This window comes from Bombina bombina, chromosome 5 (genome assembly GCF_027579735.1).
Source record: "Bombina bombina isolate aBomBom1 chromosome 5, aBomBom1.pri, whole genome shotgun sequence".
Taxonomy (NCBI): Eukaryota; Metazoa; Chordata; class Amphibia; order Anura; family Bombinatoridae; genus Bombina; species Bombina bombina.
This window is the reverse complement of record NC_069503.1, coordinates 662,226,628-662,253,960: the sequence shown is the minus strand read 5'-3', so window position 1 is coordinate 662,253,960 and position 27,333 is coordinate 662,226,628.

Here is a 27,333-nt window from a genome sequence, read left to right as displayed (position 1 = left end):
TCTGCACTGCTGTACCAATGGTAATTCTGTTCCTGTATACACACATATGCATGTACACACATGTAACCATGCACACACATAGCCTGGGCAAAAAAAGTAAACAATAAATGTATTTTCTGACGGCTTCAATATTAGGGGTCCCATAGGTAAATTAGTAAAATTTGTGGTGGCATTATTATCTATGGGGAGTATATGAATACTTAAAGTGAATGTAAATTTTGATGCTAAAGTGCCCGTTTTTTAAAAATTTGATTAAAAACAGGGGCACTTTAATTCATCAAAATTAAATTTCACCCGTTGTGAAGTAATACTTACCTTTTAACTTGACAGCAGCTCCAGCTTCCTCTGGTTGGCACAAGCCATTTCTGATGTCAGAAATTATGGATAGGTCATCCTCCAATCACGGCTTCCCCCACGGGAGAATCAGTGCCTGATTCAATGCTGTGATTGGAGGAAGCCGGATTCCTCATTTTAGACCCAGGAAGAGGCTTTGCAACGGGTGGAGGAAGCTGGAGCTGCTGTCAAGATTAAAAGGTAAGTTTGTTTTCACAAGAGGAGTGAAATGTAAATTTTGATGACTTTAAGTTCCCCTTTTTTTAATCAAATTTTTAGAAACCACTTTAGCATCAAAATTTACATTCACTTTAAACTAACTATAAAGTACTTATTATTAGTTTTGAGATACGTTTGCAGTATAATACAATACAATTCTGTTTTGCTGTTTGTATGAAGCTTAACATAGAGCCTAAGACCATAGGTCCCATGTAGAACACCATGTACATGTTCTGTTTCTCCTATAGGGCACATAGTATGGAGTCTGATTGGCTCCCATTCTAAAAACAGTGGCCAGTGGAGCTTCATTGGAAATAAACACCTGAGAGAATGTACAATTATCCATAGGGAAACACTTCAAACACTCTGCAGCTGAACATTATCTTGTGAGTTCTGTAAAACATTTAAACTATTTAATCAACTGTCTGTTTAAGTGGCATTGCCTTAACATGCTTTTGTTCTCTACCAACCACTGAAGATAAAAGCATTTCCAATTCTAGACTCTTCCTAGGCCCTGATTTATCAGGATCATACTTTTCAATGCTCAATTTAAGAGACCTGGCTCTGTGTATAAAGGATTAAGATTCAAAATTGTATCCTTGTGGAAAGTTATTCCGATTGCTCCAACAAACACTTGAAGGACACATGGAACTGAAGAGAATGCATAAGTGCAATAGAATTAAGAATGCATTTATTGATTCTGATCCAATCAGATTTATAAGATTGCAAACTGGTATTGTGTGTTTAAGTATTTAGGCTCTCAAATACCCAATCAGATTTGAAGGAAATTAATCTACAGTATATGCAAAGTAAACCAGCTGAAGATTTTCATGGGTGCATAATTTTGGATTTTGTTACCCTTGATGTTTTTATCGAATGCTAGATGGTGGAAGTAATACAGAAAATCAAGAAGGCTATCATCAGAAAGTTCCTAAAAGTCAGTGCTTATTTTAGTTAACAGGGAGCTATGCCCTATATACCTGTTATTTACATATGCATGTTTGCCCATGAGAAAGTACAGATATATTTGCTTTCAGAATCAATTTATTAAGAATTATCTCTCAAGACTCTAGAGCTAGAATCCCTCAGTGCTAGTCTACCTTGCTATCTTAATATTATCTTATATTTCTTATTGCAACTGACAAAACATTGCACATTATTTCCATGGACAGTCCATGTGAACATGTTTATTGCTTAAAGAGACAGATAATTCCTTTGTTAACCATTCAACAGTTTTGCATAACCAACACTGTTATAGTAATATACTTGTTTCCTCTGTGATTACCTTGTATCTAAGCCTCTGCAGACTGCACACTTATCTCAATGGTTTTTACAGACTTGCATTTTATCTAATTACAGCTGGTTCCTGCAAAACTGCATGGGAGTGAACACAATGTCATCCAAGTGGCACACATGGACTAGCACTGTCTGGCTGAGAAAAGCTAATAAAATGCACTGAGATAGAGGGGCAGCATGCAGGGGCTTAGAAGTCAAGTTCCCTTTCGGGACTTTTGGAGTAACAGAACAATTGTCTTCTAATGCAAATGTCCTGGACGTAGGAGCTACTTATGTCTCCTTACAGAAATATAAGTGTACTATATATATATATATATATATATATATATATATATATATATATATATATATATATTGTATATATATGTGTGTGTGTGTGAAAGGGATGTTGGATAATATATAGCAAACAAATAAAATCAAGAAAGGAGAAAAACATCACAATTAATTTCAGTGGTTAAAGGGATCTACTCCATAAGATAATGTAGGAAGTAAAGAGATGGTTTTTTTTGTGTGTTTTTTTTAAGGTAGGATATTGCAATGCCTCCCAATACCTGCTCTCACCACTAGGTGAGATATCTATTATTTCCCTACTTAAAGGGACAGTCAACACCAGAATTTTTGTTGTTTAAAAAGATAGATAACCCTTTATTACCCATTCCCCAGTTATGCATAACCAACACTGTTATATTAATACACGTTTTACTGCTGTGACTATCTTGTATCTAAGCATCTTCTGACTGCCCCTAATCACATGACTTTTAGTTATCTATTGACTTGCAGTTTAGCCAATTAGTGCAGTGTCTACCACAACTCACGGGCGTGATCACAATGCTATCTATATGGTTTACCTGAACTACTCTCCCCTGCTATGAAAAGCAAATACAAAAGCTTGTGATTAGAGGCGGCCTTCAAGGGCTTAGAAATTATCATATGAGCCTTTCTAGGTTTGCTCTCAACTAGAATACCAAGAGAACAAAGCAAAATTGTTGATAAAAGTAAATTGGAAAGCTGTTTAAAATTACATGCCCTATTTGAAAAATAAAAGTTTTTTTGGGCCTTGACTGTCCCTTTAAACACATGTTGTAAAATGATACTGATAGACAGCCATGGCCAACCAAACCAGGAAATGTATTTAAAGAATTGAGATTTGAAATAAATAAATTGTATTTGTAGTATGGATTAATGTTAAAATAAAACAATAAAATTTATTGATTTCATATGTAGTCTGTGACAGCGAAAATCAATTTAAATTCCTGCTTCTTGTAAATTGCACTTACTTTTCCATTAAAATATCAATGCATATTAAACATTGTCCTTGAAATTGTACTGAATCAATTCCCTTCAATCTCATGACATTAATTTTTAAATTCACAACCTATTAAACAATACCAACAATAATGATAATAGTTTCAACGTAATGGTAACACTGTATAATATGCTTAAGTAATCATACATAACTCAATAAATAATATGGAAAGTTACCAATTAAGGGCCAGATTATGAGTGGAGCGCTAACAGTTAAGCACAACCGATAAGTAAGGGGTTTATAAAGGTGTTTGTGCATGTCACGTTTTCTGCTCATATTAGAAGTTGAAAGTAAACACAATCGCTTGCTGACAATAATGATTTACCCTAGAATGATTACCACTCTGGTTTACTGTTTTGCCAAACAAAAATGTATTACAAAACACATCAAAATGCATTACAAAGGTTACTTTCACTCATAATAACACCATCTAATAAAAAATATTAAAAAGAAATATTGCACAAAAAAGATATAAGGGCTCATAGATATGAGGTGTCTGGTGTTAAAAAACAAAAAAAAGGCAAACAAAGGATTTAACATAGAGATACATACATATACATCTCTAAAGATTTATATGTATGTATATATGGCTATATATGTGTACATATGTATTTATATGTGTATATATTGAGCACTGTGCATGAAAAAAAAAAAAGATGTAATTTTAATTTTTAATAACGGGTTTTAAAATGTATTTACTGTAAATATTTCACATTCCTATGTTTTGCACATAGCAGACTATGTTCTAAGTATTTATAAATAGATACTCCTATATATTTATTTATATATATATATATATATATATATATATCTATACCTATATATAATCATCTGTCTGAGGAAGGGGTGAACACCCCAAAAACGTCAGGTCAGTAAATTGTGTTTGGTAAAACCAGAAAGTATTTTTTTTCAAGGATGTATATATTTATATATATATATATATATATTTTTTTTTTAAAAAAAACATAATATATACATAGCCTTTAAATGTTTGTAACACAGTGCACTATGGTTGGTCTGATGAAGGGGTGAACACCCCGAAACGTCACTCGTTCATGGAATAAAAGAAGTCCAGTGAGTGCTTTGTTGCTTATTGAAAGGTATATATTGAAATGTATACAGTATATATATATATATATATATATATATATATATGTATGTATATATATATATATATATATATATATATATATATATATACTGTATATATATATATATATATATATATATATATATATATATATATATATATATATATATATATATATATATATAGTAGAAAAGAAAACAGCACTCTCTGGGCTTAACTTAAACAGATGGTTTAATCGGTAACGTTTCGGGGAATGCTCCCCTTCATCAGACCAACAACATACAAGTGCAACAAACATTTAAAGCTACATAGACCCCTCCCCCTTGTGAAAAAACCGCCAAACCTGGTTGCCATGGCAACTACACAAAAAAAATAATAAATACAAGTGATAAATGGTAAAGCAATATTGATGTCACAGAGCCCACACAAGTAAATATATACACAAATGATCATGATATATGGGCAGCTAAGCTAAGGATCCTTACACTGTACAGTATAGAGCCCCAGAATAATATAGATTAGAACAGTGCTAGTTAGTGTATATCATACACGGAGATCTGATACAATGCCATTCAGCCTTAGGCTGTATACACAAATCCTATTTGCCATAGTTAGAAGACCAGAGTGTAACCATTAATAACTGTTATATGTGTCAAACCTATCTACTACTGCACATTAAAGTGCTATAGTCACGATCCGGCTATACAGTGATCTATGATCATTACTCCTAAACATAGTGCAAATATGTTATTAGAACTCCCCATAAGTGACTACCTGGCCGAGTAACAGGCGTTGAGGATAATCTAATCGTCCAACCTGATCATAACTGTGGCCCAGAGCAGACATCAGATGCAGTCCTGTGTCAGAGCTTACAGTGTGCCCCGTATGCCGTACGTATTAAGTAATGCGCATGCGTATCGCGCCGGCCCGAACCGCCCCCGATGAGACCCAACTGTGTTCTAATTGGTTCTAGTGGACAAGCCCCCAAAAATATCTATGTGCACTCTTAAACTACGGGGATTTAGCCATAACAGTGGTTAATCTTAGCGCAGCGTCTGTGCTCACATATGGTATACACACATCTGTGCAGGGGTAAATTAGAAACAAGAAGTCAGGGACAACATAATAGGCCAATGATAGATAGGCAAGTTCATATTGTAGATAGTAAAGTGACAAAGCCCGTAATGCATATAGGCCCCCATATAGGATCAGAAGTACTCATACCGCTCAGGGGCGGTTTTTGGAAGAAGACCCCCAATACAACGCAGAAGGAGGAGGATGTGACTGTCAACCTTAGTCAACATATCCTGAATGAGAATGAAAGACGAGTACTTATGAAGGGCCTCTCTTTTGTGCCCACAACTAAACAGGATGACTTTACCACATACATTGATTCTATGCGCTTCCAGAGACAATTGAAATTGGGGGACTTCTTTCAGGGAAAGGTGCTGGAAGATAGCGGACACCCCTTTAAGAAATCAAGCAAGTTTGAACCTCCCACAACGAATCCAAGTATCAAAACCTATACCCGCATGGTGCAACAGAGATTAAGAAAGGGTGAACATGGTCCCACAAGAAATAACATGACAACAAGTGATTGGGAAGCTGTACAATCCCTGAGAAATGACTCTACAATAGTCATACGCCCAGCGGACAAGGGTGGTGCAATTGTCCTTCAGGACTATCAGGATTACAAGACTGAAATAGACAGACAACTGGCTGACAGCTCTACATATATGGCTTTACCATGTGATCCGACAATTGCTTATAAAGCACAGATCGATTCAGTCATTGAACATGCAGCAAGCATGAATTGGATAGATTCAACTACTAAGGAATGGTTGACTACAGCCTATCCAGTGAGACCAATACTGTATACGCTACCTAAAATACACAAACAATTGGTACACCCACCTGGTCGCCCCATAGTTTCTGCACGGGGGTCATTGTTACAACCCCTGGCCAAGTTTGTCGACTCTCTGCTACAACCTCTAGTTGTGAATATGCGGTCCTATTTACGTGACTCTTCTGCCCTTATCACGTGTCTTACCACACTGACTGACATTCAACCAGGTGATGTACTTGCCAGCCTTGATGTCACAAGCTTGTACACCATTATACCGCATGAAATGGGGATGGAGATAATTACCAACTCCCTTGAGAGATGCCCATATGTCGGACCACCAACCAGTTTTATTGTGGAACTTTTATCCTTATGCCTCAAATTGAACTATTTTAAATTTGAGAGGAGATTTTACCTGCAGCTCATGGGGACGGCCATGGGCTCTAATATGGCACCTGCGTTTGCAAATCTCTTTATGGAGTATGTTGAAGAGAGCTTATTTAAGGTATATGACAACCAACAGGTACAGTTCTACAAGCGGTATATTGATGATATCGTGATAATCTGGCGAGGAACGATTGAGTCCTTTGGTGAATGGGTCAGATCCTTGAATGAAGTAGGTGGACAGGTACAGCTTAAAGAGGTTTCCAGCTACAATGAAGTGGACTTCCTAGACCTAAGAATCTTTAAAGTTAACAACAGACTTGGAACGACTCTTTTTAAAAAGTCTACTGATAGAAATACATTACTGCACGCCTCCAGCTACCATCCCAGATCACTCATTAAGGCAATCCCCAGGGCACAGATGCTGAGAGTTTGCCGCAATAATACTTCTGATGAGAAAAAGGAGATACAATTGAATGAAATGGAAGCAAGATTCTACAGCAGAGGATACAAAAGCAACATTGTAAAGGAAGCAAGGGCTCAGGTGTATCTGGAGTCTAGCAAGAGGGATCACCAGAAGAGAATGAATTTCGTCACAGCATATACTCCCAGCACAAGAACACTGGGGGTTACTCTGAAAGAAAAATGGGAGATTATCCAGACGGACCCATCATTACCTTACCAACAACATGGACCACCCAGGATTGGGTACAAGAGGGGAAGGAACCTCAAAGATATTCTGATGAAAACAGACCCCATTGACAGCTACAGTAAAGTCACTCCAATTACTAAAAGAGGTTCCTACAAATGCCCCAGTTGTGTAACCTGCAACTCCATGTTACAATGCAAACAATTCAGACATCCACACAACAATACAACCTACAAAATTAGGCACTATCTGACGTGCACTACGAAATTTGTCATATATATGTTGAATTGCAGCTGTGGACTGTTCTATATTGGTAAGACCTCTGACGACATCAAGAAAAGGATGGCCAACCACAGGAGTGCGATCCGGACAGCAATTGAAAAAGGGAAGAGTGATCAGCCGGTGGCCAGACATTTCATGGAGGAGGGTCACTCTGTCGCTGACCTCAGATTTAAGCTTATTGACCACGTACCACCTCTCCCTAGGGGCGGGGATAGAGACACTCGTCTCCTGCAAAAAGAAGCTGAGTGGATCTTTAAATTGGACACCATACACCCCAGAGGTTTGAATATGGGAATAGACTGGCATTGTTTTTTATGATTGTTCAATATCTAACTACTACATGTGCACTAAAACATTGTGCATTTAATCGTATTATGTAGATGTGTTGGGACTAAGTACTCTTCTCTGATTCATATGACTTGTCCTGCCCTTCGTATATAGGATATTGGGGGTACTCTCCATGCGGCCATTAGTGTCCTTTGACTAACCAGAGTCACAGATGGACTAGTGTATGCCATACATCCTCCGTCCACATAACCCATACCCCCTCCTAATCTTGAACATATCATACTCTTCTTGGAGCTGGCCGCATTACGAGTTCCTGGCCGGGAGAAATGGGTGATGTTTAGTTATGATGGGTCTGGGGATTATGTAATTCAGTTTTGCAAAATGTATTTTTCTAGATATGGTTTGTTTTATTTATGTTTATTTCAACTGCTCGTGCAACTGCTTGGAGTAAGCTTGGATCTGACTCAGGTTTCATTGATGCATTTATTCTGTGGGTGCCATCCGGATGGTTTTGACATTCCACTATGATGTGGTGGGCCTTGTCCCACCGGAACCAATCAAAATATAGATCCCATGACTGAGCGGTATGAGTACTTCTGATCCTATATGGGGGCCTATATGCATTACGGGCTTTGTCACTTTACTATCTACAATATGAACTTGCCTATCTATCATTGGCCTATTATGTTGTCCCTGACTTCTTGTTTCTAATTTACCCCTGCACAGATGTGTGTATACCATATGTGAGCACAGACGCTGCGCTAAGATTAACCACTATTATGGCTAAATCCCCGTAGTTTAAGAGTGCACATAGATATTTTTGGGGGCTTGTCCACTAGAACCAATTAGAACACAGTTGGGTCTCATCGGGGGCGGTTCGGGCCGGCGCGATACGCATGCGCATTACTTAATACGTACGGCATACGGGGCACACTGTAAGCTCTGACACAGGACTGCATCTGATGTCTGCTCTGGGCCACAGTTATGATCAGGTTGGACGATTAGATTATCCTCAACGCCTGTTACTCGGCCAGGTAGTCACTTATGGGGAGTTCTAATAACATATTTGCACTATGTTTAGGAGTAATGATCATAGATCACTGTATAGCCGGATCGTGACTATAGCACTTTAATGTGCAGTAGTAGATAGGTTTGACACATATAACAGTTATTAATGGTTACACTCTGGTCTTCTAACTATGGCAAATAGGATTTGTGTATACAGCCTAAGGCTGAATGGCATTGTATCAGATCTCCGTGTATGATATACACTAACTAGCACTGTTCTAATCTATATTATTCTGGGGCTCTATACTGTACAGTGTAAGGATCCTTAGCTTAGCTGCCCATATATCATGATCATTTGTGTATATATTTACTTGTGTGGGCTCTGTGACATCAATATTGCTTTACCATTTATCACTTGTATTTATTATTTTTTTTGTGTAGTTGCCATGGCAACCAGGTTTGGCGGTTTTTTCACAAGGGGGGAGGGGTCTATGTAGCTTTAAATGTTTGTTGCACTTGTATGTTGTTGGTCTGATGAAGGGGAGCATTCCCCGAAACGTTACCGATTAAACCATCTGTTTAAGTTAAGCCCAGAGAGTGCTGTTTTCTTTTCTACTACATTTCACCTACTCTAGCACCCTGGCTCTTGGAAAAGTGTTTGTGAGAGTGCAACTGATTCATCTTTGCTTATATATATATATATATATATATATATATATATATATATATATATATATATATCAAGCGAAAAAACTGATATCCAGGCTGCGTTTAAAATTCAATGTCTTTATTAAATTCCACTTGGGATAAAAATGCAATAAGAAGAAAGGGGGATCCAGCATAACAGTGTTACCAAAGTTGTTCCGCTAACATGTTTCGGTAAAGACCGTAATCATAGCTATGATAACGGTCTTTACCGAAACATGTTAGCGGAACAACTTTGGTAACACTGTTATGCTGGATCCCCCTTTCTTCTTATTGCATTTTTATCCCAAGTGGAATTTAATAAAGACATTGGTTTTTAAACGCAGCCTGGATATCAGTTTTTTCGCTTGATGTTTATCTTGCCAGCATTCTGGGCTGCACCAGGAGCGTGCCTCTACTCCACTCCCCCTACTATTCATGATATTGGGCATCCCCTCCGACGCTGAATCCTGCAAGCCTCCTGGTAGGCTAAGCATCCCATTGGCTGTGACGGCCGACGCCCATCACATGACCGGAACCGGCTGGATAGAGGCATCGACGCCGTGGGTCACGAAGCATACAGCAGGACTTTCAAGGTACGAGTTTGAAACTACAAGCAAGAAGGGTGAGTCGCACAGCTACTAGCTGTTTGGGTATTGCTATCGATATCCTGTGGCAACACTGTACTGCCTATTGGAGGGCGACTTATTCAGTATTTACTGTTTGCCCTACATGGAACTCACCTGTTTACTTCAATGATGCATTTTGTTCCTGCTGTTTTTGCTTGAGGGGATGTTTGTGCTTTTGAATTTTGGATATTGCGGTTTTCTACAGTGATTTGTCCTTTAAACCTGCATGAGGGGTTGAGTGGAATAGATATCCACATGGTGGCGTTACAAATATTTATACACAGAAGTCCCTTTACTAAATCCCTTTTTTGACTATATATATATATATATATATATATATATATATATATATATATATACAAATGTATGCAACAACCGGGAAGCGCTCAAACATTCAAACACTAACTGTGAGTAAAGTCCCCGACGATCAGTGCACTTCACGTAGTCAGACACACCCCCTTGACGTAGTGGTGATGTATTCTCAGAATACTCAGCTGTCCTGGTGCGGAGAAAAGAGCGCTTCCATCCACGCTCAATTAATAGAACAACACCAACAATCAGCGCACCCAGTAAGGCTGAGAAAAGCAAACAATGGTAAGCAGTGAAATACCTGTTTATTGTTTAGCTCAAACAAATGCTCAATATAAATGCTCAATATAATAGGTAAATATCCATACAATGCTAAACAGGTAAAAAAGGCATAAGTGGTAAGTGACAGGCAAAATAAGGCAGGAAAAATTAGGTCAGACGCGTTTCCTATGTCATAAGCATATTTTTCCTCAGTGACCATACTTAATACCCACAACACACTGCTTTATAAACCCTTTAGCCAGACACTCCCAATAAATGGCTGTCCAATCAAAAGCCAATCTGTTACAAAAGCAGTGTGCAGAGGGTAAATTGAAGGGGAAGAAAAAGGATTATTAAGAAGAAAAAGAAAAAGAAATAAAAAAGAAAAAAGCATTATTAATATGCATTAACAGACCAAGTTAAACACATAAATAAACACATAAGTGAACTAACATCACAATGTACTAATTCAATTATACTTGATCAGTGTAAAGTCATTTTTATAAAAATGGAAAATGAAAATATATATAATAAAAAATATAACAAATATAAGCAATAATGCTAAGGATGTAAAGAGACATTGTTTCAAAAAAAACAATTCAAAAAGAGGAAAAAATAACTTATTGATCTACATATAGCTTCACATCCCATTCTGAATTTAACCCATCTGGCATTCTAGTATCCAACTGAAAAATCCAATAAACTTCTCTTTTACTGAGAGTTATACCTCTATTACCACCTCTTGGGTGCCTTGGAATCAGTTGGATCGCTTGGAATGTCAGCAGGGAGCTGTCAGAATTATGATGTTGTTTGAAATGCAGGGAGATGGGAGTTGTGGACTCAGGATCCTCAATTGAACGTAAGTGCTCAAGAAAACGATCTTTAAGAGCACGTGTCGTTTGTCCTACATACTGCCTGAAACAGCCCCTGCAGGTCAAAAGATATATGACATAGCAAGAGTTGCAAGTCATATGCTCCCGAATTTCAAAGTGTTTTTGATTCTTGGTAGATACAAAACTTGTACCAAAAGAAGCATAGGAGCAGGATTTACATTTTCTGCTTCCACACTTAAAGAATCCTGGCTTAATAGAGAGCCAATTTTTGTTAGACTGTGTCCGTGGCAGCATTGAGGGTGACAATAAGTTGCCCAAAGTATGAGCTTTGCGTGATACAAAGCAAATACCTTGCTTAATGATACCTGCCAGACTGTCGTCAGTAGCCAAAATTGGAAGAGCCTTATGTATAATGTTGCAAATTTGACCATATTCAACACTATAAGAAGTGATGAATTTTGGTTTATTAAATTTATCAACATCCTTTGTTCCACTAGACAAAAAGAGATCCTTTCTATCTAGAAGATCAACTTCACTCTTAATAGTATCAAGAGCTGGCCTTGAATACCCTCTTTGGGTCAATCTGTCAGTTAAATCATTTGAATGTTTTAAGTAACTCTGATTAGTGGTACAGTTACGTTTTACCCTAATATATTGACTTTTAGGGATAGATGAGAAAGTATGTCTAGGATGACATGATCTAGCATTTAAGATAGTGTTTCCAGCAGTCACTTTGCGGAACAATTCAATCTCTATACATGAATTCTCTCTATTGGGATGTAACTCAATATCCAAAAATGGAATTGAGATTTTACTGTGCTCCATGGTAAATTTGAGATTTAAAGAATTGTCTTGTAAATAGTTCAGAAACGGTTCAAGAAGGCTCTCCGGGCCCTTCCAAATCAACAAAATATCGTCGATGTAGCTACCGTAAAATTGTATATACTCTCTGTATGGGTTCCCATCTCCATAGACGTGGGACAGCTCCCACCAACCCAAATAGAGGTTGGCATAGGAGAGGGCAAACTTAGCCCCCATTGCTGTCCCACGCCTCTGGAGATAGAATCCCCCCTCAAACATGAAAAAATTGTGCGTTAGAAGGTAATCCAGAGAAACCCTGATGAACCGCTTAACAGCACCATCGTAGTTTGATGTGTCCAGAAAAAACTCAATTGCCAAACTTCCTTTGTCATGGGGTATACAAGTATACAATGAGACAACATCAATGGTCACAAAAATAAATTCTTCTTGCCAAACCACGCTTTCTATCTGTGTAATAACATCAGATGTGTCTCTAATGTAACTCATAAGACCCAAAACAAAATGTTGTAAATACCCATCTATCAACTCAGAAAGAGGCTCATTCAATGAGCCAATTCCAGCCACGATGGGTCTACCAGGTGGATTGGTGTCATGCTTGTGAAGTTTGGGTAAGTAGTGAAAAATTGCTGTAATTGGATGCTCAGTGTAGAGAAAGTCGAAATTAGCCTGTGTGATGACACCATCATGTAATGCACTTTCTAAAATACTTTTCAATTGTAATTTGTACATAAACACAGGATTGTTCCTGAGTTTCTCATACACTGTGACATCCAATAACTGTCTAAATGCCTCCTGTAAATAGTCCTGTCGATCAAGAACTACCACCTTACCACCTTTATCTGAGTTACGTATAACAAGCTCATGATTATTCTTAAGTTCTTGAATTGACAAATATTGTGCCTTAGATAGGTTATCATTTTTATGTTGTCGATTGGGTTCAGTGGAATTAAGTTTCCTTAATTCCTGTTCCACTGTCTTCTGGAACACTTCTATTGAACTGGATCTAGATTTAACAGGATAAAATTTGGATTTCACTTTCATTTTAGTTAAATCTTGTGTATCCCCAACTGCACAAGGGTGCAAATCTAAGTTTTCTCTATCCAATGCAATGAGGTCTAAAATTGAACATTCCTCAGAAAAATCTAAACCACATCTAATGGGAGTTGGTTTGTCTCTACTAATTACACCTTGACCAGTATCCACAGCACCCAAAAATGTTTCTTAAGAACAAGAGATCTGACAAATCTGCTCAGATCAACAACTGTGTCAAAAAAGGTTAAAGTGTGTGGTAGGAGAAAAACCAAGACCCAAAGACAGGACCTCTAACTGTGTCCTAGATAAAACAAAGGATGAAAGATTAATGACATTTTTTAATTCATGCATATTTCTGAAATTGTGTGGCTCTCCTCCTCTGTGGATACCGCCGTGGTCTGGGGATCAGTATCTCTGGATCCTGACTTCGGTTTCCTTCCACGCCCCCCTCTGCGTGTTTTTTTCTTGCAGTATGTTTCAACTGTCCCTTCTCGTTTTTTGACTGTGAGACACTTGAGGTGGAAGGAAAAGTATCCTCAGTATTAAGTGCAAAAGATGGTGATACCTCAGTAACCAGAGAAGTGTCAACAGTTGTCTCAATATCTGAAGAGTCATAATCGTATTCAGTGTCAGTCTCTGCAAATCTTACTCTTCTATAGTCAGAGGCTCGACCTTTATATGAACTCTTATATCTCCTTCTTGTATCTGTCACGGTCCACTTATACACTTTATACACTCAATGCTGCCACGGACACAGTCTAACAAAAATTGGCTCTCTATTAAGCCAGGATTCTTTAAGTGTGGGAGCAGAAAATGTAAATCCTGCTCCTATGCTTCTTTTGGTACAAGTTTTGTATCTATCAAGAATCAAAAACACTTTGAAATTCGGGAGCATATGACTTGCAACTCTTGCTATGTCATATATCTTTTGACCTGCAGGGGCTGTTTCAGGCAGTATGTAGGACAAACGACACGTGCTCTTAAAGATCATTTTCTTGAGCACTTACGTTCAATTGAGGATCCTGAGTCCACAACTCCCATCTCCCTGCATTTCAAACAACATCATAATTCTGACAGCTCCCTGCTGACATTCCAAGCGATCCAACTGATTCCAAGGCACCCAAGAGGTGGTAATAGAGGTATAACTCTCAGTAAAAGAGACGTTTATTGGATTTTTCAGTTGGATACTAGAATGCCAGATGGGTTAAATTCAGAATGGGATGTGAAGCTATATGTAGATCAATAAGTTATTTTTTCCTCTTTTTGAATTGTTTTTTTTTTAAAACAATGTCTCTTTACATCCTTAGCATTATTGCTTATATTTGTTATATTTATTATTATATATTTTTTCATTTTCCATTTTTATAAAAAATGACTTTACACTGATCAAGTATAATTGAATTAGTACATTGTGATGTTAGTTCACTTATGTGTTTATTTATGTGTTTAACTTGGTCTGTTAATGCATATTAATAATGCTTTTTTCTTTTTTATTTCTTTTTCTTCTTAATAATCCTTTTTTCTTCCCCTTCAATTTACACTCTGCACACTGCTTTTGTAACAGATTGGCTTTTGATTGGACAGCCATTTATTGGGAGTGTCCTGCTAAAGGGTTTATAAAGCAGTGTGTTGTGGGTATTAAGTATGGTCACTGAGGAAAAATATGCTTATGACATAGGAAACGCGTCTGACCTAATTTTTCCTGCCTTATTTTGCCTGTCACTTACCACTTATGCCTTTTTTACCTGTTTGGCATTGTATGGATATTTACCTATTATATTGAGCATTTATATTGAGCATTTGTTTGAGCTAAACAATAAACAGGTATTTCACTGCTTACCATTGTTTGCTTTTCTCAGCCTTACTGGGTGCGCTGATTGTTGGTGTTGTTTGTATATATATATACACACATATAAATCAAGAGGAAATGGATGGTCAGAAGCCAACAGTAATGTGAAAGACTGGTGAAGAACTTGCCAAGAGGCACAAAAGCTATGAATGAAAATAAGGATTATTCCACCAAATCTTGATTGCTGAACTTTTGCTTAGTTAAAATATTAGTATTGTGCTGTTTAAAAGTTAGTATGAACTTGTTTTCTTTGCATTATTCATGATCTGAAAACATTGCATCTTTTTGTTTTTTTGTCATTTTTCTGCAAATAAATACTCTAAAAGACAATATTTTTTTGGGAATTTGGGAGAAACGTTGTCAGTAGTTTAAAGAATAAAACAATTTTTTTATTTTTTCTCAAACACATACAAATAAATAGTACAACTAGAGAACTGATAATTTTGCAGTAATATCAGGAGTTAATTTTATTTTGTTTGTATTTTGTTTTATCCTTACTTTAACGGGTTGGAAAAATATATATAATTACAAAATATTTTTTTATGTCAACCAAGTTTTTTGCATAAGAGAATGATAGGACTCCCATCATACTTGTTGTCAAAGATCAGAATTTTCTTTTGTAAATTGTAAAGCCCTACTGGTAAGCAGGTGCCACTCTGGAATTTTTAATCAAAGACATCCAATTGAAACAGTATCAAATGCATTTAATTTTTGGTATATATTTTGTAGTGACAATAGCAACATTTTGGATTAAATGATATTTCTTGTTATATATTATGATTCTCTTTACTTTCATTAGTACAATAATGCATATTACAGGTGGCAAATTCCTGTCATACACATCTCAAAGGTGGTCTTTACATTTAAATAATATATTCCTCTATAAAAGAGATTTATAGACAATACTCTAGAAGGGTGACTGAACAATTGCCAGACTTTCTAACTACCAAAGCAGATCCAAACATAGTGGCCATCTTACACCCAGCCAGGCCCTGAGATGACCCCAAACCTGCCATATTTCACAGACTACTAAGTATATAATTTGCTATAATGATATATTACTTTACATACAACTCCACACATGACTTCCTCACACAAGACGATTACTGCAATATAAAATAAATCATTTGACTTATTTTTCTTTGTTTCCCAATATTTAGGAGAATTGTTTTATTATTACTTTGTTTCTACAGTGTCATGTCTCTTCACATTTGTTGAAGGTAGAGGAGTACTTAGATGCTAAAACATCACTTTTAATAAATAGCTTCCAATAAAACATGGTATTAAAACAAATTAAACATGACAGAAAGAATCAGCAAGCTGTCACTAGCCTTGCTGACACACTTCGGCATCATCCAAAGTCATAGCTAAAGGTTAGGGACCCACTTCTTCCTTCCTTTTATAAGCTCATTATTAGTGGTTAAAAACAACCAATCAATCACTAATCCTCCTTCATGAATATTTCTTAAAGATACATACGTTCCTATCAATAAACAGAAGTCCAGATCAAAAGAACAGTTTATAACATTTACTCCTATAAGTACAAAATGATATTACATAATAATCATTTCATTTTACTTGTGTCCAGAACCAAGATTCTATTTACCAACATCAATTTACACAAATTCCTACTTGCAGCAACTTCATCATTTCTTTTTTCAGGCTACTGATATATACATATAAAAATAGGTGACCCATCTAACACAAGCAATCATATCCCTGAATTTTCTTTCTTGACAGAAATGTATCTAAACCGTTTTAACTGTATCTAAGGTATTACTAAGTATTTACTAACTCCTCAGATAACAAGTTCCACAATTGTATTGCTCTTACAGGCCTGGATTACAAATTGCAAGGTAAATTTATTGAGAACACACCGTGCGCAATGAATGGAGAAAAGAAAGTTATCATAAAACCTAAAACCATAACATAAACCCCTAGTCTAAACACCACTAAACCGCCATTCCCACACATCGCCAAAACAAAATAAAGCTATTAACCCCTAAACTGCTGTCCCCCCACATTGCCAACACTAAATAAAGCTATTAACCCCTAAACCAGAATGTGTATAGTTTGGTAATTACAGCGCCTACACCTATGAAACCACAAGCTCCCAAAAAAAGTCCCTAAAACCTTTCAAAATATACAATAATCAAGATGGAGGGAGTGCCAAAGAGGCTAAAGTGGTTGTAAATATGCAAATTTAAATAGAAACTTAAAGGGACATTATACACTCATTTTTTCTTTGCATAAATGTTTTGTAGATTATTTATTTACAGTGGGGCAAAAAAGTATTTAGTCAGCCACCAATTGTGCAATTTCTCCCACTTAAGAAGATGAGAGAGGCCTGTAATTTTCATCATAGGTATACCTCAAGTATGAGAGACAAAATGTGGAAACAAATCCAGACAATCACATTGTCTGATTTGGAAAGAATTTATTTGCAAATTATGGTGGAAAATAAGTATTTGGTCAACATCAAAAGTTCATCTCAATACTTTGTTATATATCCTTTGTTGGCAATGACAGAGGTCAAACATTTTCTGTAAGTCTTCACAAGGTTGTCACACACTTTTGCTGGTATGTTGGCCCATTCCTGCATGCAGATCTCCTCTAGAGCAGTAATGTTTTGGGGCTGTCGCTGGGCAACACAGACTTTCAACTCCCTCCAAAGGTTTTCTATGGGGTTGAGATCTGGAGACTGGCTAGGCCACTCCAGGACCTTGAAATGCTTCTTACAAAGCCACTCCTTCGTTAGCGGGCGGTGTGTTTGGATCATTGTCATGCTGAAAGATCCAGCCATATTTCATCTTCAATGCCCTTGCTGATGGAAGGAGGTTTGCACTCAAAATTTCACGATACATGGCCCCATTCATTCTTTCATGCACACAGATCAGTCATCCTGTTCCCTTTGCAGAGAAACAGCCCCAAAGCAAGATGTTGCCTCTCCCATGCTTCACAGTAGGTATGGCGTTCTTTGGTTGCAACTCAGCATTCTCTCTCCTCCAAACACGACGAGTTGTGTTTCTACCAACCAGTCCTACTTTAGTTTCATCTGACCATATGACATTCTCCCAATCCGCTTCTGGATCATCCAAATGCTCTCTAGCATACTTCAGACGGCCCAGACATTTACTGGCTTAAGCAGGGGTACATGTCTGGCACTGCAGGCTCTGAGTCCCTGGCGGCGTAGTGTGTTTCTGATGGTAGCCTTTGTTACGTTGGTCCCAGCTCTCAGCAGGTCATTCACTAGGTCCCCCCGTGTGGTTCTGGGATATTTGCTCACTGTTCTTGTCATCATTTTGACCCCATGTGGTGAGATCTTGCGTGGAGCCCCAGATCGAGGGAGATTATCAGTGGTCTTGTATGTCTTCCATTTTCTAATTATTGCTCCCACCGTTGATTTATTCACACCAAGCTGCTTGCCTATTGCAGATTCAGTCTTCCCAGCCTGGTGCAGATCTACAATTTTGTTTCTGGTGTCCTTCGACAGCTCTTTGGTCTTCACAATAGTGGAGTTTGGAGTGTGACTGTTTGAGGTTGTGGACAGGTGTCTTTTTTACTGATAACAAGTTCAAACAGGTGACATTTATACAGGTAATGAGTGAAGGACAGAGGAGGCTCTTAATTAAGAAGATACAGGTCTGTGAGAGCCAGAAATCTTGCTTGTTTGTAGGTGACCAAATACTTATTTTCCACCATAATATGCAAATAAATTCTTTCCAAATCAGACAATGTGACTGTCTGGAATTGTTTACACATTTTGTCTCTCATAGTTGAGGTAAACCTATGATGAAAATTACAGGCCTCTCTCATCTCCTTAAATGGGAGAACTTGCACAATTGGTGGCTGACTAAATACTTTTTTGCCCCACTGTATATAGCCCATAAAGTTGTTTTGTTTTTTTTAAATGTATACTTTTGCTTATTTTTAAATAACATTGCTCTGATTTTCAGACTCATAACCAAGCCCCAAAGTTTTATGAGAATACCGTCAGATACCTACTCCAGCTTGCTCCTGTTTGTGTAAAGGGTCTTTTCATATGCAAAAGAAGGGGGATGGGTGTCTCATTTCCCACTTGCAGTGGGCTTTCCAGCTACCTTTTCAACAGAGCTAAACTGAAAGCTTCTAAGTAAGTTTTTAAACAGTTTTATGCTGGATTTTTATATCAGGATCTGTGCATCTTATTCTTTATAGTAGTGTCTATTACATGAAGTTATATGAAAATAAGTGTATACTGTCCCTTTAAGTCTATAACAATTTATAGATATAATAGATTCCCTAGTGAAAAAAATTTGTAAAGATTCCTTAGTGAAAAAAACCTGTAAATAGAAAAAAACTACATAGTGAAATATCGCAAGTAACAATGCAGCCCTTAGGAATCTTTTAAGGATAACACTGACACTATCACCTATTATCATTTTTCATTATTTTTTACTTTTATTTTTCTTTTTATCATTTTTTTCCTGTGGGGACACACATTAGGAATTTCACCTAGAAAGTTCACACCACGCTGAGGGACATTATTTTGTGCACGTTGGCTTATATTGACAACTCTGGGACATTATATATGGAATTTCCATTTTCACTATTGTCATATGTATTATGTTTTAACTGATGGGGTACCCTACTTGTATTTACTGTTATTTATTTTAGATGTCTAAATGTTTTAGATAATAAATTGTTATAGACTTAAGTTTCCATTTACATTTGCATATTTTCAACCACTTTAGCCTCTTTGGTTCGCCCTCCATCTGGAATAAAACACCATCCCGCACAATGCCAACACTAAATAAAGCTATTAACCCCTAAACCGCCATCCTCCAACATCTCCAACACTAAATAAACCTATTAACCCCTAAACCATTGCCCCCACATCACCAATACTAAATACATCTATTAACCCCTAAACTGCCATCCCCCACATCGCCAACACTAAATAAACCTATTAACCCCTAAACCATTGCCCCCCACATCGCCAACACTAAATAAACCTATTAACCCCTAAACCTCTATCCCCCACATTGCCAACACTAAATAAAGCTATTTACCCCTAAACTGCCACCCCCCATATCGCAAAACCCCTAAACCTAACAACCCCTAAATTTAACATAATTAAAATACACCTAAATTAAAGTTACAATATACTAACTACCTAAGCTTAAACTAAACAAAAGCTACATTACGATAAAAAAACAAAAAAACATAACATTACTAAAAATAATAAAACCTAACATTACCAAATAAAAAAATAAAAACTACCATTACAAAAAAATAAACACTAAAATTACAAAAAAATTAAAAAAGCTACCAGTACAATAAATAACCAACAAAATTAACTTTTTAAAGCTGTTACGGCGTTGTATTCCATCCAAATTTTTCTGGGCTTTAACACGGATGGACGGAATACAACGCCCTAACCGGATGGCTTTCCTGAAACTACTGGCGCTTCTCTGATGGGATCACGGTCTGGAGGGCATGCCTAGCATCATAGGGATGCCCCCTGACACGATTCCATCATTGAAATCTCATGATCACTTGCACAATCGCAAGATTTCACATTGTTTACATCGGAACACTTGTTCCGATGTAGACACTTTAACTCCGGCAGGAAAGGGTTAACCAAAATAATAAAAAATATTCCTATTCTAATACCCCCCACCCCCACCCCCCAAAAAAAAGTCTAAAAATAAACTACTTGGCCTTCTGCAGGGTATTGCCCCAAAGCTAACATCTCTTTTCCCTTAAAAAACACCATTTACCTTCTAACATTACAACCCCTCACCCCACAAAATAAAAAAAAAACTAACTAAGAGACCCTAATCTAAACATTGCCCATGAAAAGGGCATTTTGATGGGCAGAAAAAGAGGCCATTCTGGTCTTTTTCAGCCCACCAAAAATCCCTAATCTTAAAAAAAAAAAAACCTAACTAAAAAAAAAAAAAAATAACACTAATACCCAAATTGGTACTCACCAATGATGAAGGGTGGCAATCCATCCTCATACTGGTAGCAAAACATCTTCATCCATCAGAGGAGCATCTTCTCTAATCATCATCCAGGCCGCAAAAGGCCTTTTTAAGGGCTATTGGTAGTTTATTTTTAGATTAGGGTTTTGTTTAACTTGGGCTGGGTTTTTTTTGTGGGGGGGGATTAGAATAGGAATATTTTTTATTATTTTAGATAATTTTGTTTCTTAATTTTTGTAATGGTAGCTTTTTATGTTTTGTAATTTTAGTGATTATTTTTTTTGTAATTTTGTAATGGTAGCTTTTTATGTTTTGTAATTTTAGTGATTATTTTTTTTGTAATGGTAGCTTTTTATGTTTTGTAATTTTAGTGATTTTTTTTTTGTAATGGTAGCTTTTTATGTTTTGTAATTTTAGTGATTATTTTTTTTTGTAATGGTAGGTTTTATTATTGTTAGTAATGTTAGGGGTTATTTTTAGTTTAAGCTTAGGTTTTAATTATGTTTCACAGGTAAATTTTTATTTATTTTAAGGTAGTTAGTATATTGTAACTTTATTTTAGGTGTGTTTTTATTTTGTTATAGTTAGGGGGTAGTTTCATTTAGGTATTTGCATTGTGGGGGATGGCGGTTTAGGGGTTATTAGCTTTATTTAGTGTTGGCAATGTGCGGAGATGGCAGTTTAAGGGTTAATAGCTTTATTTATTTGTTGCAATGTCGGGGGAAAGCGGTTTATGGGTTAATAGTTTTATTTGGGTAGCTGTGAAGCAGGGGTGGCGGCTTAGGGGTTAACAGCTTTATTTATTATTTGTGGTGCGGGGTGGCAGTTTAGGGGTTAATAGTGTAGATAATGGGTGTTACTGTACTTAATAAAATATGTTTTATGTGTTTTGTGAAACTTTTTTGTTTTGCAAAACACATAACTACAGGTCTTTGAATGCGGAATGGATTGTTGCGGTAAACACCATAATGATTGCGGGAAAGCCATACCGCGTGACTTGTAATTTTAAGTAGGAGACCATACTTCACACAAAGACCATATCACACCATACCGCATGTAATCCGGGCCCCAGTGAAGAAACGTTTATGTCGCAGGAGACTAAATCTCCTTTCCACCAGCCATAAATTGTCACCTCTTGTCACAAACAATTTTCTTGGTATAAACAGAGCTTCTGCCATCTCTGTATATGGGCCTTGAATATATTTATAGAAAGTAATCGTCACCTCTTAAGTGCCTTTTTTCTAGAGAAAGCTGACCCAGTTTGGCTAGCCTCTCCTCATAGCTTAAATTCTCCATTCCCTAATTAGTTCTGAAGCCCTTGACATAACACTTTTATATTATTGCTGCAGTATTACATATTAAATGATAGGAGCACTTTTATTTTATTTAATATTCCAATACATGAGTGAAGACTATTTTAATCATACAATACTCATTCCTCCTACACTGTATTATTAAAATAGTCTTCACTCATGTATTGAAATATTGTAACTGCATAACACATAGTATAAATACATATTTCCTGTAAACAAATGGTTGTACTCTCATTTTACATTTTTATCTCCAAAGCTTTTTCATACTTATGCAGTTATTGTTCGGCTTTGTATTGTTACAAAATCATTGCATTATTCTTTATTAGGTGATACGTTTGCCAAAGGTGCAATTACATGTTTTGTATTATTATGACATAGCATGTGTTAGATGATCACTGATTTATTACTACATTTATTTTACTATTTCTGATTACATATTCCTATAGTTGGCTTTGTTATTGTCACTTATTGTTAAATTGTACTTTCACTTTTAATTAATGACTGTCTCTATCTAATTCTAGTTATATAACAAACTCCTAAATAAGGGGTTTAAATGTTGCGCCTATATACATCAAATATTATGGGTGTATTTAAACCTAAAGTGCTAAATTATGTGCTATAAAAAAATTATATATATATATATATATATATATATATATAAAATTAATAGTGTACATTATTATAAATGAACTAAAAATAATAATAATAATAATAATAATAATAATAAAACAAAAAATATAAATATAAAAAATATATAAAAAGTCGTAGACAAAAATAATATTATGTGAAATCACACAAGTAGAAATAACATAAGTGCCAGTGATAAAAGTAAAGTATTGGAAATGATCCCATGTATTCCCAAAAGTGTTGCAAAACAACCCAGAAACTCAAAAGTTCTAGGTCACTTGTAGGCAGCTCTTATTATGTGAAGGGAGGGGGGGGATCTTTTGAATGTTTGTATGATTGGATCCTTATGTACATTAAAGGCCAAAAAATTCATTGTTTTAATATCAGCCTGAGGAAACAGTGTGTAACTGTGAAACGCGTCACTGTTTTTTGTGTTTTAAAGAATAAACACCACTTTTTATTATACCGTTTGTGCACTTTTGATGGTTCTTGGTATCAATGCAGTCTGTTTAACTGGCATTACATTGAACCTTTGGATCCACTCTATGCAGTCCGCGACCGGATCAACACCTATCACCAGGTTCCAGAAACGGTAGGCGACTTAGCCAGATTACTCTAAAAGATCTGGCCTGCAAGTCTAGCACTTTGATGTGCTCCACCAAATGTGAGTGAATTTTCATCTATAAAAGCTGTATCTGTTTTATAAAACTGTACAATGCTATGTGGCGCCTTCTCCAATATGTTTTATATAATTCTAGTTATACTTTTGGGGCACTCTCATAAAACTCTGGTAACATTTTCATTCAGAGTGCTGTTTTATATTATTATCCAGAGAGCTATAATATAAGTATTTTACTATTAGAGTTAGAACTAAATTAGGAGTGGGTGATTAACGCTGTATATGCGTTTGTTTGTTTTTTAACCTGGATAGATACACACATAGTTGCACACAAACAAACACATATCTAATGCTCATTCCTCCTACACTGGATGATTAAAATAGTCTTTACTCATCTATTGGGATATTAAATAATATAAAAGTGCTCATTTAATTTGTCACACTGCAGCAATAATATAAAAGTGTTAGATGAATGATATATGATATTTATTAAATAGTTTCTTTCTTAGCCACCTCAATGCTATTTCATATTTTCATGTTTTTTAACGGATGATGATACTAATTGTTTTGCATTTTCCAAGTAATTCTTACCTTTTAGAGAACTATTGGAATGCATATCAAGAATGAATATATAAATAACATTTATTTAAAAAAATACTTGAACACTTTGGCTACTAAACAGTAATGATTACTTTTTTTCACACTTCTTTACATTATTAATGCTTATCAAAAGGGAATCAGTTTCAGAAAAATAATGAATTAACTTGCTACATAGGCATACACATATGAAAATAGTCATGTGCCTATACTTCTGATTATCTCACATTCTTATGATACAAAATTATTAAATTCACAACCATTAGTGGACAATCACTTGAATATTAAGGTAAAGTACTATACAAAATTAACATATCTTCATAGCTTGATTACTTTAACAAAAAAATGAAACAAATATATTTGGAGTAATTGTAATAATATAACAAACTTTCAGATAACTGTAAAGGATACTGTGACCTGTAGAAACTGGAGATAGTTTTTATATATATATATATATATATATATATATATATATATTTTTTTTTTTTATGAAGATTACAGCTTGTTCCTATTGGGAATAAAAACTACATTTGTGTGAATATAGATTTTATTGATTAATCTTGTTAGTAGAGCTTGTGCTGAGACTTATTCTGTAGCTTACTATCACCTGTATTGAGCTTTACTGATCTGTTTGATTTTACTTGAATTGTACTTAATGTATTTGCTACTCTGTGCCAAACCTTTTTAACGAATGCATTATAATCATTGCAGTGCCTATCCAAATTCAAAATCAAGCTAGTATTTTTCCCTATCTCTGCCCTATGTATTATTTTCTTTGATATATGCATTAAAGATCTAGGGGCCGATTTATTCATGTCTGGCGGACATGATACTCTGTAGGGTATCATGTCTGCCAGACACCGTTGAATGTTGACAGCATACGCTGTTGGCATTTAGCATTGCACAATCAGTTCTGGTGAACTGCTTGTGCAATGCCGCCCCCTGCAGATTTGCGGGCTATCGGCCGCTAGCAGAAGGTGTCAATCAACCCAATCGTATAGGATCGGGTTGATTGCTGTCCGCCGCTCAGAGGCGGCGGATCCAGTTAAGGTGCAGCGGTCTTAAGACCGCTGCTTCATAACTGCTGTTTCCGGTGAGTCTAAAGGCTCACGCGGAAACAGGGGAAACAGGGGCCATTCGGCCCTTGATAATTTGACCCCTGTGTCTTTGGAAATGCTGATTGCTATTAAACATCTATCGTTATGGATAGGTTTCTGGCCAGTGACATTTCAGGCTCCATAGATGCACAATAAGCATTAATGACATATATTTATTTGGGATGGATGCTCTGACAGATGGTCAGGTTAGGCAGTAAATCAGAATGAATCTCTCCATCTTCACCAATGTACCATTAAAGGGACATTATACACTCATTTTTTCTTTGCATAAATATTTTGTAGATGATCTATTTATATAGCCCATAAAGGCTTTTTTTAGATAAATGTATAGTTTTGCTTATTTTTAAATAACATTGCTCTGATTTTCAGACTCCTAACCAAGCCCCAAAGTTTTATGTGAATACCGTCAGCTACCTTCTCCAGCTTGCTCCTGTTTGTGTAAAGGGTCTTTTCATATGCAAAAGAAGGGGGAGGGGGGAGTGTCTTATTTACCACTTGCAGTGGGCTTTCCAGCTACCTTTTCAACAGAGCCAAACTGACAGCTTCTAAGTAAGTTTTTAAAAAGTTTTATACTGGATTTTTATATCAGTATCTGTGCATATTATTCTTTATAGTAGTGTCTTTTACATGCAGTTATATGAACATGAGTGTATACTGTCCCTTTAAGTCAGAGAGATTTTCAGGCTCTATTAAGAAGGGCCCTTTCATTAGGGACATAAATATTTGCCTTTAAAAAAAAAAAATATTTCCTGACCGCACAACCATTCCAGTAAGACCAATTAAAAATAAATATTATGGGGGCGGAGCAAGCTCTGCATCTGAGTGGTCGCATCTTACAACAGCTCCGGACCTGATCCGATAATCTATTAATCTTTGACCACTCAGAGCTGCTCAATTTGTTTCTAAGTCAGGGAATATGTTTTAGGAGTGCTCCACAGACACCCTGCAATGTGAATATAGAGAACTCTCTTCGTCTGGGATAGTGAGTGCCCTTGCAGCAGCTAGCAGGGAACGGCCATTTTATTACCCTCGTGGCGCCCTAGCTATATCTTGCAGTATACCGGACTTTGGTTCAGGGGAAGCGCCTATCTACGAAATATGGAAGAGCTCCACACAATCATACTGGCTCAGTTGGAAGCTTTTGGCAGCTTAATGAGCAGCAGATACGAAGACCTGAGGGGCATACTTAAAGGGGAAGCCACTTTGCTAGCCTCTATGCCGGAACTGAAAGAAAGCCTGGAGCTCCCGACAGCTTGTCCTCTAGCATCACAGCACTTCAGGCAGGAGCCCTCAAGGTGCCCTGGCATGCAGGTCAGTCCATCTGACTTAATGGAGACGGAGCTAGCAGGGAAGATATTACCGGATGCAGTAGGGACCTCCACACAGCTTCACGAGCATCACACATATACAGAGGCCATACGCCACCTACAACTTGACACAGAGACACTCGGGCTTAAGCAGAGACATCTGCTCTCTCCAGGGGAGTTCGGAACAAACGATTACCGTATGGAAGGCCGTAAGAAAGCCCATGCTTTGCACAATGCGCTCGTCTGCTTTGTCAAGGGACTCAGCCTATTACTGTGTATCCTGCATAAAGGTGCTATTTTATTCCCATGCGTGTTAGATTTGGGGCAGAAATTATGGTACCGTTCTGGGGTTGGTTAGTAACACAGCTGTCCAGTGGTGACTGCAAAATCTCCAAATGATAATAATGAGATCAGCCAAAGGACACTTGGATACTCATCTGCACGCTTTAGGGCTAAGAGACATTCCTGTGACTACTACAAAACCTGGCATGGGGCGAAAACTTCAGGTCCTTTATGTTGGGTCATCTTAATGAGAGCCGTATAGCTTGACACTGATGCCTAACATATTATACCGGTCATAGTCCCTTGTCAACAGTCAGTCATTCATATGCTGATGATTTCGGACTGTGACTGGCTCCCTACTTAACTTTCAACCTGTGTTATTGG